This window comes from Patagioenas fasciata, chromosome 1 (genome assembly GCF_037038585.1).
Source record: "Patagioenas fasciata isolate bPatFas1 chromosome 1, bPatFas1.hap1, whole genome shotgun sequence".
NCBI classification, from domain to species: Eukaryota; Metazoa; Chordata; class Aves; order Columbiformes; family Columbidae; genus Patagioenas; species Patagioenas fasciata.
In genome coordinates this window covers 157,546,021-157,558,259 of record NC_092520.1, presented here as the reverse complement: position 1 = coordinate 157,558,259, position 12,239 = coordinate 157,546,021, and the positions used below count along the sequence as shown (strand labels likewise).

The 12,239-nt window shown below is 44.3% G+C and overlaps 1 protein-coding gene across 1 annotated transcript in view; it reads left to right on the top strand.

The window, feature by feature from the left end:
• SYN3 (synapsin III) overlaps nucleotides 1-12,239 on the top strand; it is a 206,431-nt gene that overhangs the window by 22,282 nt on the left and 171,910 nt on the right. The window lies entirely within an intron of this gene.

Sequence of the window (12,239 nt, the reverse complement as noted above, 5' to 3'; positions counted from 1 at the left end):
GAGGAAAGCCCTAGCTCAAAAGCCAAGCTAGTTTTTCCTTGAGATTAATGGTGCTGAAGGTAGTCTGGGCAGGGGAAAGGAAGAGGAGGGCTTGGACTCTCTTGCAGTGTCTTGATCTTTTAAAATACACACTGCATTCAAATCCCTGCCTTTATATCTCCCAGCTGCTGTTCTGTCACGCAGACTTCAAGGTCCATGAGCTGAGCTTGCCCAAGGAGCAGCAGCTGGGAGGTGTAAAGAGGAGGTATGGCTATCTATGCTGCCTTCCCTCTGTCACTCATGTAACCACTCTATGCATCCTGTTGTCTTGGCTGTCCCTTTGCTGTCTGTAACTCAGCAGTTCCTACACATGATGGGGCACCCCCTTCATTCCTCCCAGCTCCCTGCCTCTCCCCACAGGCTTGCAGATATCAAATAATGCTGCCTGTAAAGGTTCCTTGCCTTCACTCTGCCTAGGGTTGTGAGGGCACTGAACAAAATTATTGTATGTCATGATCATATCCTGACATATGTATGACATGAAAACCCAGGAAAAAAACATTACTAACCCTTGTCTGCCACGTATTTCCATGTAGCATGGACAAAAACACATGCCTAGAAACTTCTCCAGCCTGAAGGTAATACAGGGTCCTTTCTGAGAGAGCATGCCAGTTCTACCACTCCAGTAGGCCAAGAGTGCTACTTGGCAGTTGATTTTCATGTCTCCAGGAAATTCAGGGAGCCCTTGAAAGCAGCACTGGAGAGCAGTGGCTCCATGGCTCCACAGATGTTTACTCTTGGTAAGGTACTTCTGAGCAACACCAGGCATCATCTTGGTCTCAGCCAGGGTGTTATGTGAGCTCATGCTGACCAGCCTTAGGCAGCTGTGAGAGCACAGCTGAAGAAGTTGATTTTCCAGGTATTCTGGCTGTCTACTCCACATCACATACAGAAACAGTCTCAGAGTTTGGAGGATGAACAGCAACCTGTTTTTACTTCTGTGCTTGTGATTTTTTGTTTGGAAGAAGCATGGTGTTTGCGAAGCATTTCACCTCTGCCTGCTCTGGTACTTGCTACTTGTGAAACCTCTTTATCTGGTTTGCAAGAAACCCTGTCTTTTTCCTTTTGAAATAGTTAACTCCACTAGAAAATATCCCCAAGAAAGAGCTACCTCTATTTTATGGGTGGGGTGCCTGCCTTCCACAATGCCTCCCTGCCCTCACCCTCACAGCAAGTTACATGGGGTTTACAACAAGGACTAGCTTGTTCAGAGACAGGAAGGGTGAGAGACAGTGGAATCTGCTATTTGATTTCTCTTCTCTAAGTAAAAACACTTTCTCATAATTGGAGACTGCAGCAATATTGCCAAGCCAGACATTAATTTATCATCACTGTTTGTATTATAGCAGAGGGAAAGAGCAACGATTGTGGATTAGGACGAGGTGTTACACAAGTGCATGTTGAAATGCTCTAACAAGCCAAATAGGCGAGTGCATGTTGAATGCACTTTAAAGTGACAAATGGCAATCCTTTCTAATTTTAAGGAGCTGCTATGTCTCTGATGGTACAGTACAGCACTCAGTGTCTCTCAGAGGTCTGGAGAAAGCAAAGAGCATCCATGGGAAACTGTGGCCTGTCTTCCTCCATAAAATCCTTACCACTCTTGACATGCAATATTCTCTGGTTTATTCCAAAACCAGAGTACTATAAAAATTATGTGAGCTCCACAGAATATGATCAGCTGCTTTCTGCATTAGCAGCAGTGAAATAAAGGTACATTCTATTAAAAGCAAGGGAACTCACCCAGCTTTCTGTTGAAGTGGCAACGTTTTCACAAATTTTCCATCTTTTTCCAAGACCCTGCTCTAACACATTGCAAGGAAGCCCACAGTAAACCTGCCACATGCAGGATGTGCACAAGGGGAAAATACTATCTGTACAGCTGCCTTGTGCTCTCAGCTTAGACAAGCAGCCCTCAGAGGCACCCACAGCAGTAAATGTATCCATGCCTCACCACGCTAGGGACAAACTTTGCTTCTCTTCAGTGACTCTGCCCCTCTGCTCCGCTCTGGTGAGACCCCACCTGGAGTCCTGTGTCCAGCTCTGGAGCCCTCAGCACAGGAAAGACATCGACCTGTTGGAGAGGGGCCAGAGGGGGCCACAGAAATGATCAGAGGGCTGGAACAGCTCTGCTGTGAGGACAGGCTGAGAGAGTTGGGGATGTTCATCCTGGAGAAGAGAAGGCTCTGGGGAGACCTTATTGCGGCCATTCAGTACTTAAAAGGAGACTATAAGAAGGATGGGCACAGAATTTTTAGTGGGGCATGTTACAACAGGACAAGAGGTAACGATTTTAAAATAAAGGAGGAAAGATTCAAGCTAGGCATGAGGAAGAAATTTTTTACAATGAGGGTGGTGAAACGCTGGCACAGGTTGCCAAGAGAAGTGGTAGATGCCCCATCCCTGGAGACATTCAAGGCCAGGGTGGATGAGGCTCTGAGCAACCTGATCTGGTTGAAGATGTCCCTGCTCATTGCAGGGGGTTGGACTAGATGATCTTTGAAGGTCCCTTCCAACCCAAGCTGTTCTATGATTCTTCTGGGCTGGAAGTATCTGTGCCTTGGGAGACTTCCAAAAATGCATCCACAGCTCACCTACAGCAGCTTCCAGAAATAAAGAGCTCAGACATGAATACACGCACACGTGTGCACATGCAAACACACAGCAAAAGGGAGCAGGACCTTGAGGAAGGGGGATGGCAGGACTCTGTGTAATGGCAGATGGACCAGCTCTGGCAGCCTGGGCTCAGCCAGGAGGAAAACATCCCACTTCTGGCAACCTCCTCGCCCACCATGCTGTTATGTAAAATCATGCTCTTGCTGGGTTGAATTTCCCAGCAGATCAAATGGGATTTAGTACTGTGAATTGTTAACCCCCATCCTCTGCAAAAGTGCTCAGCTTTCTAGCCTAATGCTTTGTGTTTAAACAGCTTATTTGGGAAGTGATCAAGCACAGTTAAGGCTCCTATTAACAACATATGCTAAAAACATTGCTTTTTGGACCAGACAACATAACAAAGTTGTTCTTGTTGCATTTGTTAGATATTGTGGTTTCATTTGGGAAATATGTCATTTTTAAAAGCCATTGGTATGTTTTGTCCATATTTCAGGCTGTTTCATGTGCTAAAAGTGTTACATGCTGTCTTGCACAAAATACTTGTGCCCTATGTGTGGCTGTTCTACATGTGAGGATTGTGCCATATTTCACAGGAGAAAAAAAAGCTACAGAGAATACTTTAGGAGACGCAAAATTGCATTATTGTTTTCTCATTTACTTTACTGTCTCCAAAAATTTAAACATGAAGGAAGAGAAAAACTGTGATTAATAGTGAATAAAATCATCTTAAGACATATGAAATGGCTCTTTGTATAACAATAATGTCACAATTCAGATCTAAGTATGGTCTGACCTGACAGTATTACTGTTTTATACTGTTTGGAGGAAATTATCAACCCTTTCTTATTAAATCAAAACCATTTTTACTTCTGATAGTACATGATAATATTGAGCCTTAAATATGTCATTTGTCAAAAAATACAATTGGTCAAGTAATAACAGTCTAATACTGAATTTTAGTAACATGGGTCTTCCTGGACTCTATTTTTTTCAAGGAATTCGTTTTCAAAAGTATTCAGCGAGTGCCATGAGTGATTTTGTGTTTTCAGTAGACTGAAAATTATTTACTAAGACTCCCATTCAGAGGAATATTACTGTATCTAAATCAATTAAATTTAATGGGAAGTTTTGGACTAGATTTGGCTATGGACTTCATTATAACTTACTTTATTAGTATTATTATCTTTCAGAATTGATACTTCAAGCTTGACCTCGGGAGTTTGCAGGCTAAATTGCAAAGTTTTGTCCATATTGCCTGATAAGAGGCCCAAAATCATCTAACATGGTGGTAACTGACAATGAATTATTATGAACTAGTTTTTACTATATGGGGGTGACTTTTTAAGGTCTCACAAGTTCTATGCTACTATGGAGGTATAATTTGAAAACACTTGCAAGTAAAATTTATGTTTTCACAAAGCTGGCTAAAAAAATACATTTTCATCTTTTAGCCATGTCTACCCAGGACTGAATAATTCTGTTCCTATAATTCATGCCAAGTGTGACTTGAGAGCAAAAATTACACTTTAGGGAAAGAGAAGGCAAGTTTGTGTTAAACATGTGTGTGTTCACATACACATGCTTGGAAGCAGCATGAAGGGTTTCTGTATTTCTTAACATACAGGCATAGGGGTGAAAAGGAGGTAAGGCTGTCAAAGATATTCAATAAATTGCATTTACCATATTGCTTCCCAATCTGGTTTAGCTATATCACCATCATGTCTGTCTGTGTGCCTGTATTTTTGTCTTGCATATGTAAAGCAACTTGGGATCTAGTCCTCCTGAATGAAAGGTGATACAGAAATGTAAAGGATTAGTATCATTACAAAAATAGATACAAGGAATATGGAAAACATTCCCCACCAGGTTATAAATATGCTAATGCAAGTCAAATCTGGGACCTTAATTGCTTTACCAGAGGTCCTATAAATGCATAGAATTTAACCTCAGAATGTCCTGCCTAGCTTCATACATATTAAAAAAATATATTAAAAAAAAAAAAATTTTCTCAGATGTATTTCTCAAGGATTGTGAGCCAGATTTCTTCTCCTTGAAAGCCAGCAGCCCTGCCCCAGTGTTGGTTTGAGTTAGCCTGATTCCCTGCTCTTCAAGTTCAGGGAGGGCAGAAGTGGTCTGGAATAAAATATTGCACAATCCTCGACAAAATGATACCCCTCAGAAGTAGCTCCAGGCCATACTATCTAGATTTAGCAATGTAGAAATGTTCCAGCAATGTACTATTTTGACAATATGCAAAATAAAATTGCTGCCTCCTGTTGTACTTAAAGCAGCCCCCCAACCACCCCCTCTCAGCTCTTTGTGGCTGTGAGGAATGCGACCGCGATGTAGCCTGGGTGGGGGATGAGACCTACAGCAAAGTGTCATTCCTATTCTGGCAGCTCAGAGATGCTCAAAAAGCCGTGCCCAAAAGCAATAGCACTGCACTAACTAGTGCTTCTTCTCTTGGTGGGGGATGGCTTTGATTACCCCCATTTCATGAGCAGGAGGTGGCACAGGAAGATGCTGGGAGGCCGGTATTGTGTGGGACCCCATAGTTCCTTGAATAGAGGGAGCAGCCTGAATGGTTGCTTCTGCAATTGTTAAAGTGCTGGTGGCTTGCCAACCCAGGTCTCCCCGAAAAACAGGCCTTTGGTTCCTTGAGAGAAAGTGAGGACTCACAAAAGAAGATTTACAAAACCGTTCTCCCTTCCTGCCCTAAAGCTTCCCTTTCTGTGTGCCTCCAAGCCAAGAAAATCCTTCCAGCCCTGTAGGGTGGGACCTTCGACCTCATCAAGGACCTCACCACGAGGACTTCCTTTATCTAAATAAGAAAAGAAAACAAACCACCATCCCAACTCGACAGAAACCTCTTCAGGAGAGGCGTTTCTTTCCTTGGTGTGATCCCATAACTAATAATGCCTCCAGGGTTGTTTTACAGTAACCAGAGCAGGCTGGATCTTGTGGTTCTTCCCAGAAGGCAACAAAGGCAGTCTGTTCCCATGGTCTGACCTCAGACACGAAGGAACCACCTGCAGCACAGCTGAGCTGCCTCTGAATTCAGTGGCTCTAGCAAACCAGGTGGTGATAGCACCAAGAGCAAGATGACCTTGCCCCAGGAAGTCATGGGGCTCAGTGCAGCAATACTTGCACCCCAGGGCTGGACCTAGAACTCTTGTGGAGTTCCTGACAAAGCATCAGTGTACTTAGGGTATTTTGACCCAACCTAAAACTTAGCTTTACCTCTTGGTGGCTGTCTGTGCAGTATGGGTACCCTTTCTTTCAGCACTTGCCTCTGGTCCATTTAACCTGTAGTTAAGACCTTGTTTTCTGAGGTGTTGAAGCACACATCCATCATGCTTATCCACCCTTTAGCATCCTGACACCCCTACCCTTGGCCCAAGGAACTCTTACAGAATAAATATTAACTACTAACCAGCCCATCCCACAGCTGAACAGTGCATAAAGGTCTCTGGGCCAAAGCAGATGTGGAGAAAAGCTCCAGCAGGTTGTAGATCTCTCCATTTGTGGAGTGATTTTTCTCTTCTCTGGGCAGTCGGGACTTGACCATCTCAAAAGTTCTTACTGCTTGCAGTTAGGAATTGCTGATCTGGGGAGAAATAGAGAAGAGCTTTAGGGCTGGGCCCTGAAAGGAAAACTTTCCTTGTTTTCACCCCTGAAGAAAAAAGGGCACAAATGTATCTCTTCTCCCCCCTCCCCACTGCCTTTATAGCGTGGAGGGTCTAGGGGGGTCGGGACATTCCAGAGGCTGCTGGCCAGTATCCTGGAAACTGTCTCCTTTTTCCCAGTCCCAGCCCCTTTTATGAAGGAGACAATGCGGACATACAGTGAGTGCCTTGTGCATCATTTGGGCCCCCAGGCCCTTTGACGTGGGGATTTCATACAGTGGCTTGCCCCCTCCTCTCCGTCCCCCAGGTCCCCCACACCCAATGCAGGGGCCTTCAGCTTCTCGTTTTCCAGGCTGATCGAGAAAGAAATTATATGCCATATTTTCTCAAGGGCCTTGAGAGAAATATGTGTAATGTGATTCCAGGGAAATAATTCAGATCATTCCAGAATTTACACATACATCCCTTTTAGTTTATTTACCCGTCTCTTTTTCACCATTTCTCCCCCTCTTTCTTCTACCCACTCCCTTGCACACCCCTCCCCAAGAGTCCAACACATTTCCCCTCTCCTCAGCATGTTTTGCTCTGGCTCCTCTGCAGGGCGGGAAAGGCAGCTTCCCACTCCAGATGAGAAGTGGTCACCATCCAGAATCTGGCTTGGCTTTTATGCTTGTCATGTCTTACACCAGAGGCATAAGCTCCGTCAGAAGACTTGGAGGAATTTGCCACTACAATATCTCAGTGCCTCTCTTTGGCACACTGTTCAGTGACACTGAGCCCATTTCTGGAGTGAAATTGGCTCCTTCTCTGCAGTTTGTATCTCAAGGCCTCTGTCAAACAGTGATGCCCCAAAAAGTGCCCAGACTTATTTGTATCACAGGGGATTTGAGCTCAGGCTTATTTGGTTGTCTGAAGGATGGCTTCCCAGCTACTCCAAGACATACTACCAGCAATTGTGATGACATACGCTATGTCAGCTCCACTGAGGTCTCTCACAGGAAGATTTGAGCCATGTTTCTTTGATCTCTTCCTATCCTAGAAAATTGCTTCGTACAGGACCCATTTTACAGGATACCCTGAAGAAGTCTCATGAATTTAATACAAAATACCAACCTGTGTTCAAAGATGCGTAACGTGTCATAATCTCTGCTTCACCCAGCTAATGAATAGACTGGCAGGAATAGCTTTAATCTTTGAATCACTGCACTCCTCCCGGCCATCATGATCACTTCAAATCTCCTGTCCCTCCTGGTTATTCCTTTCCTGATGCTGAGGCCAGTGTTCTGCACCGTTTCTTACATGGGCTGCTGTCTACTGGCACTGTGCCTGGAGAAGACCTCCCTGGGCACTTTCTTTAGCTGATGCTTAATACTTGGGCATCTTTTCCTATTCCTCACCCATGCAGACCATCTTTCAGCCTGGCAGAAGTTGTGTGGTTCCCTGCTGTGTTCCTGGTGTCTCTGTTTCCCACAGATCCAGAGGAAAACACCAAAGCAGTCCTCTGAAGAAGCTTGGACATGCTTCTTTTCACCAAGAGGAAGAAAAAATAGCAGAGGGAAGAGAGAAGAAATAACTCCAGAAGAGAGTAAAAGCCCTGCACAAATAACTGATCCTGGATTCCTGTGCTGAGCATGTGTACTGGCTGATGGGTGGAGCACTTAATGCACCTACTTCTTTATTATTATTATTTTAAAGCAGAAAAAGAACAAGGCAGATGTAACTGGTTATTTATTGTACAGAGAAAAATTGCAAGGTAATCTGTGTTTTCTTAACAGAAATGCCCCGTGAGTTTTGTCCCTTTGCTGCTGATTCTGGAAGCCCCTACTCCACGTGTGGGAATTGTTTCTTTTGTGCCATGTTTCCCCGTGATGCAGGAGCAGTGCAGGGGTACAGGCTGGCCTCAGCTTCCTTACCTGTAGTCCACTGGCCCCAGCTCTCATACCTGTAGCCCACTGGCCCAGATCTACCTCCCCTGGGCCTGGTGACATGTGAGGCTCTGCCAGGGGATTTGATGCCTCATAAGGACTAATTTCCCTGTGTTTGCAGACTACAGGCATTAATACAAAGGTGCAAGGGAGCATTCCAATTCAGGCAGCCCTCACATAGGTGCAGTACAAGCTGTCCCAGCCCTCGGTGACATCAGAGGGATAGAGTCTAGTATTCAAGTGTCTTACAGGTGTTTTTGCATCCTTGCATCAGTGTTGACATCCCTTTCTCAGACAGATGCTTTGCAAACACCTAGGGGCAATAATGTTATACATGGATTTTCTGTGAATTAGCTCTTATGTAAGTGATTGGAGGTGAACTGATCATTTGTTTTTCCCTGCTGCTATTAAAGATACACTCCGTGTCTGACAGAAAATTGTGTATACACTTCCTCCAGCCACAATTGCTGAGGCGGACCTAGACTGTTTCATGGCAGCTCTGGAAAATAAGCTTTTATTCTTTCCAAATTACTTCATAAGAAGAGGCATCAGGTTTCTTTTGGCCCTGTAATCATGTCAGGGCTGAGGCAGAAAGCAGAAGTTGTTTTACTGATGCCCTTGTACCCAGAAAATATGTCCTTTTCCAGAACATGAGGCTTCTTCATCGCAAAGGGAGAGAGTTTCAAGGCAAGCCTTCTCCCTGGAAGTGAGGGCAGACCTTTGGCTGTTTATTATGGTGTTTCCTCTCTCCCAGCTGGTGCGGCCACATTTAAATGCATCGCCTAGCAGTGTAAATCCCACCCAGGAACTGCTCTTTAGCACAGCCCTGCAGTTTTCTTCAGTCAAAACATGTTTATGTGCTAATTTACTGAGATCACAGCAAGTGTTCCACCCCGTCTGCACCCTGCTTAGTCAAATTACAACTCTGTGTTGTGGCGGGTTGAACATCTGACATGCTTTTAAATAACGGGATGGCCAGCCAAGCAGTGGTCAGTGCTGCAGGCTGACTGGGAAAGGGGGGTGGGTTCACGTGTCCAGTGCCTTGCCCAATGTACTCAGCTGTTGGGAATGCCAAACAACCCCCCCATCCAATGTGCGATCACTGGCAGTTGGGTGCATTGGATGTGAATGAGGACACTTCTGAAACTCGACAGAAAGGCTTTTGACTGTTCATAGAATAGTCTTGGTTGGAAGGGACCTTCTAAGGCCATCTAGTCCAACCCAAGCAGAAACACCTTTAACCAGATCAGGTTGCTCAGAGCCCCATCCAGCCTGACCTTGAGTGTTTCCAGTGATGTGGCATCTACCACCTCTCTGGGCAACCTGGGCCAGTGTTTTACCACCCTCTTCTGGTCTTCTGGGTGCTGCTCCCCTGCTGCACTACAAGCTGCCTAGATAACCATGCAGCAAGTCACTTCCTAGGCAGAGATCTGGAAGAGCCTTGCTCAGGAGGTTTTGGGGTACAGAGCATCCACAAATGTCTTACACAGTCTCACCTTTCAGAAACTTCTATCTTTCTTTCTTCTGCATCTGCATCCCATATCCACTGTAGGGACCAGAAGCTGTTTCACAAATTGCAAAATACTGACCACAAGACTCCCCCTCTTGCAATGGAAGCATCATGATGTTTCCACAGCATCAGTAATGATCCCAGCTTGCTTGAGATGTCAGGAACTCCATGGTGAGGCTAAAGCCATTTTTCATTTCAACATGATAGCCTCTACTGCTCAGGGGCTCCAAAACCCCAGGTGTGAATTGAAAATATCACTCCATCCATTTCAGAGATGTTTCAGTAAGAAGTGTTTCATTCTTACCCTGAGACGTGTTAAAATGATGTGCTGACCAAAATATTTGGCTGCAAATTGCTTAGCACTTATAGTCTTCAGAGACACCTGGAGCAGGTTAACCCTCCTTGGGGGCTGTCTTTGAAAGAAAGTGATATATTGTACTGTTAAAATAAAGTTATCTGAGACACGGGATGGGACAAACTGTGTGGAAAGAGGGATAAGAAGGGGTGTGTAACAAATCTTTACACTGGATGTGCCCTCTCTGTGACTATTCATGAGCAGAGCCAGTACTGTAGAGATGGGAGAGGGGAATTTTTAGCCCTGTGAAGGCCAATTTCCTGGACTAGCCAGTGGAAGCTTCTTTGCTCCATCTGTACAGGGGTGAAGACTGTGGTTAATCACACTTCGTTACAAGCTGAAGCAAAGCAGCACCAAGGAGTTTGCAAACAGCTGGTCGGCAAAGAGGAGAAGCCATAGACAGAGGAAGTGTGTTTTGTAAATGTGTGTAGGGAGTATACATTATGAGTGCGCCGGGAATAAAAAATAAGCTTGTACCAGTGAATAGTGTGCCTCACATTTCAGACCAGCTCCTGTGGGCCCACTTAAAGCTTATTCCACTTTTTTAGAAGTTGCTTGTTCCTGGAATATCCCCAGTTTTTAGGAGCGAGGAATGTTGCCAGGCCCTATAGAGCCATGCTTCTAGAAAGATGATGGAATGATTAAGTGAATTCAGCGTTCCTGTTTATTGTTAGAGGCATGATGCCTCAGCTTGTCTGCTCAGTTGTTTTTCTACACGCAACACTCATAAATTCAAAAGGGGAGGGGAAATGGCCAGAGTTCTGCTTTTTATACTGGGCAAAGGTTGTTTGAGCCTCTTGGCCTTGGTCACACCTGGCTGCTACAGTGTCTCTCATTAACATCTATGCAGAGATCTTATTAGCATCCTGCTGATGAATGGGCTGCCTGGGAAGGGAAACGTGATAGAGCCTTCAGGTACCCTCATTAGAGCTAAGTGTAAAACTTTAGGTATTTTTTTATGTCTTTTTTTCTAATAAAAGAAAAACTTTTGACTTGTTTTTGAGCCAGGATGACAAAACAAAACAACTTTTTAATTTACATTTCTGGGGGAGGGGAGCATTCAGCTGAAAACTGGTGTGTTTCAGCCATGGGGAAAATTGCCTTCCTACTGTCTCCTCTTTTTTATTGGAACAAATAGACACATAGTAAAAATGTGAGCCAGCTTCTTTTTTTTTGCTAACACCGTAAAATAAGGAGCAAAGCCGGCTTCCCCTCATTTTCCTTTACTTCTTCATTCTGTCCGGTCTTTGCCAATTGGAAACAAAATGCAGAGAGATACTTTTGTCTCTGGAAACAACTCTTGCAGGGCTTAACTGTGTTTTCAATGCTTTCCGAATAGAAGTACTTTTTGGAACCTACTTGGTCTTCCTGAAGTTTTAGGGGAGAGGTCTGAGAAAATAAATCCATGTTTTCTTCAGTCCAGCTTGTTTGGCGAGGGGAAGAATTGGGGAGAAATATCCACAGGGGAAATTATATTGGCAACTTCCATGCTGACTGATCAATACAAGAGGCATTATACACAAACATGAATAAAAAAAGCTAAAACTGCCTGCCTTCCCTTCTCATGAACAACCGATCCTTCTGCAAGTGCTTTGTTGTCTGCATAGCGTAGGCAGCTAGGAGCAGAGGTGAAGGAAGGTCTATGTCCTTATCATGGCCCTGTTCAACTCCAAAGCAAACACAGTTTTTCAGTTCAGAGAAGAGATCCTTCATTAGTGACACTGTAGATGCAGATACTGTTTCTCTAAATCAGTAGCAGAAAGACTAAACTGAATTGAAATGCAGCTCTGTAGGGAGAGAGCAAGAGAATAGGCTTCACGAGTACTTCAGCTGTGATGATAAAGATCCTTGCTCAACATCAGGAGCTGTTTCCAATGTCCTGCCATATGTTGCTCCCTTCCTTTTACAGAATAAAGATTAAGTATTAAATGAGATATAGCAAGGAATCATTTATTAGAGCTGTTGCTCTGGAAAAGATTAGGAGAGCATTTGGTTTTCAGTTTGACAATAAAATGAAAAAGTCACAAGCCTTGAAAGAACTTTCCAATGTGGTTTTCATCTGGCTTGGCAGGTTTCTGCTGGAGAACAGAAAGCTGAAAGAAGATAGGAATTAGGAAAACATACTGTGACCCGGATAGAAATTCTTCAGCAAAAAGGGAAATGCAGAA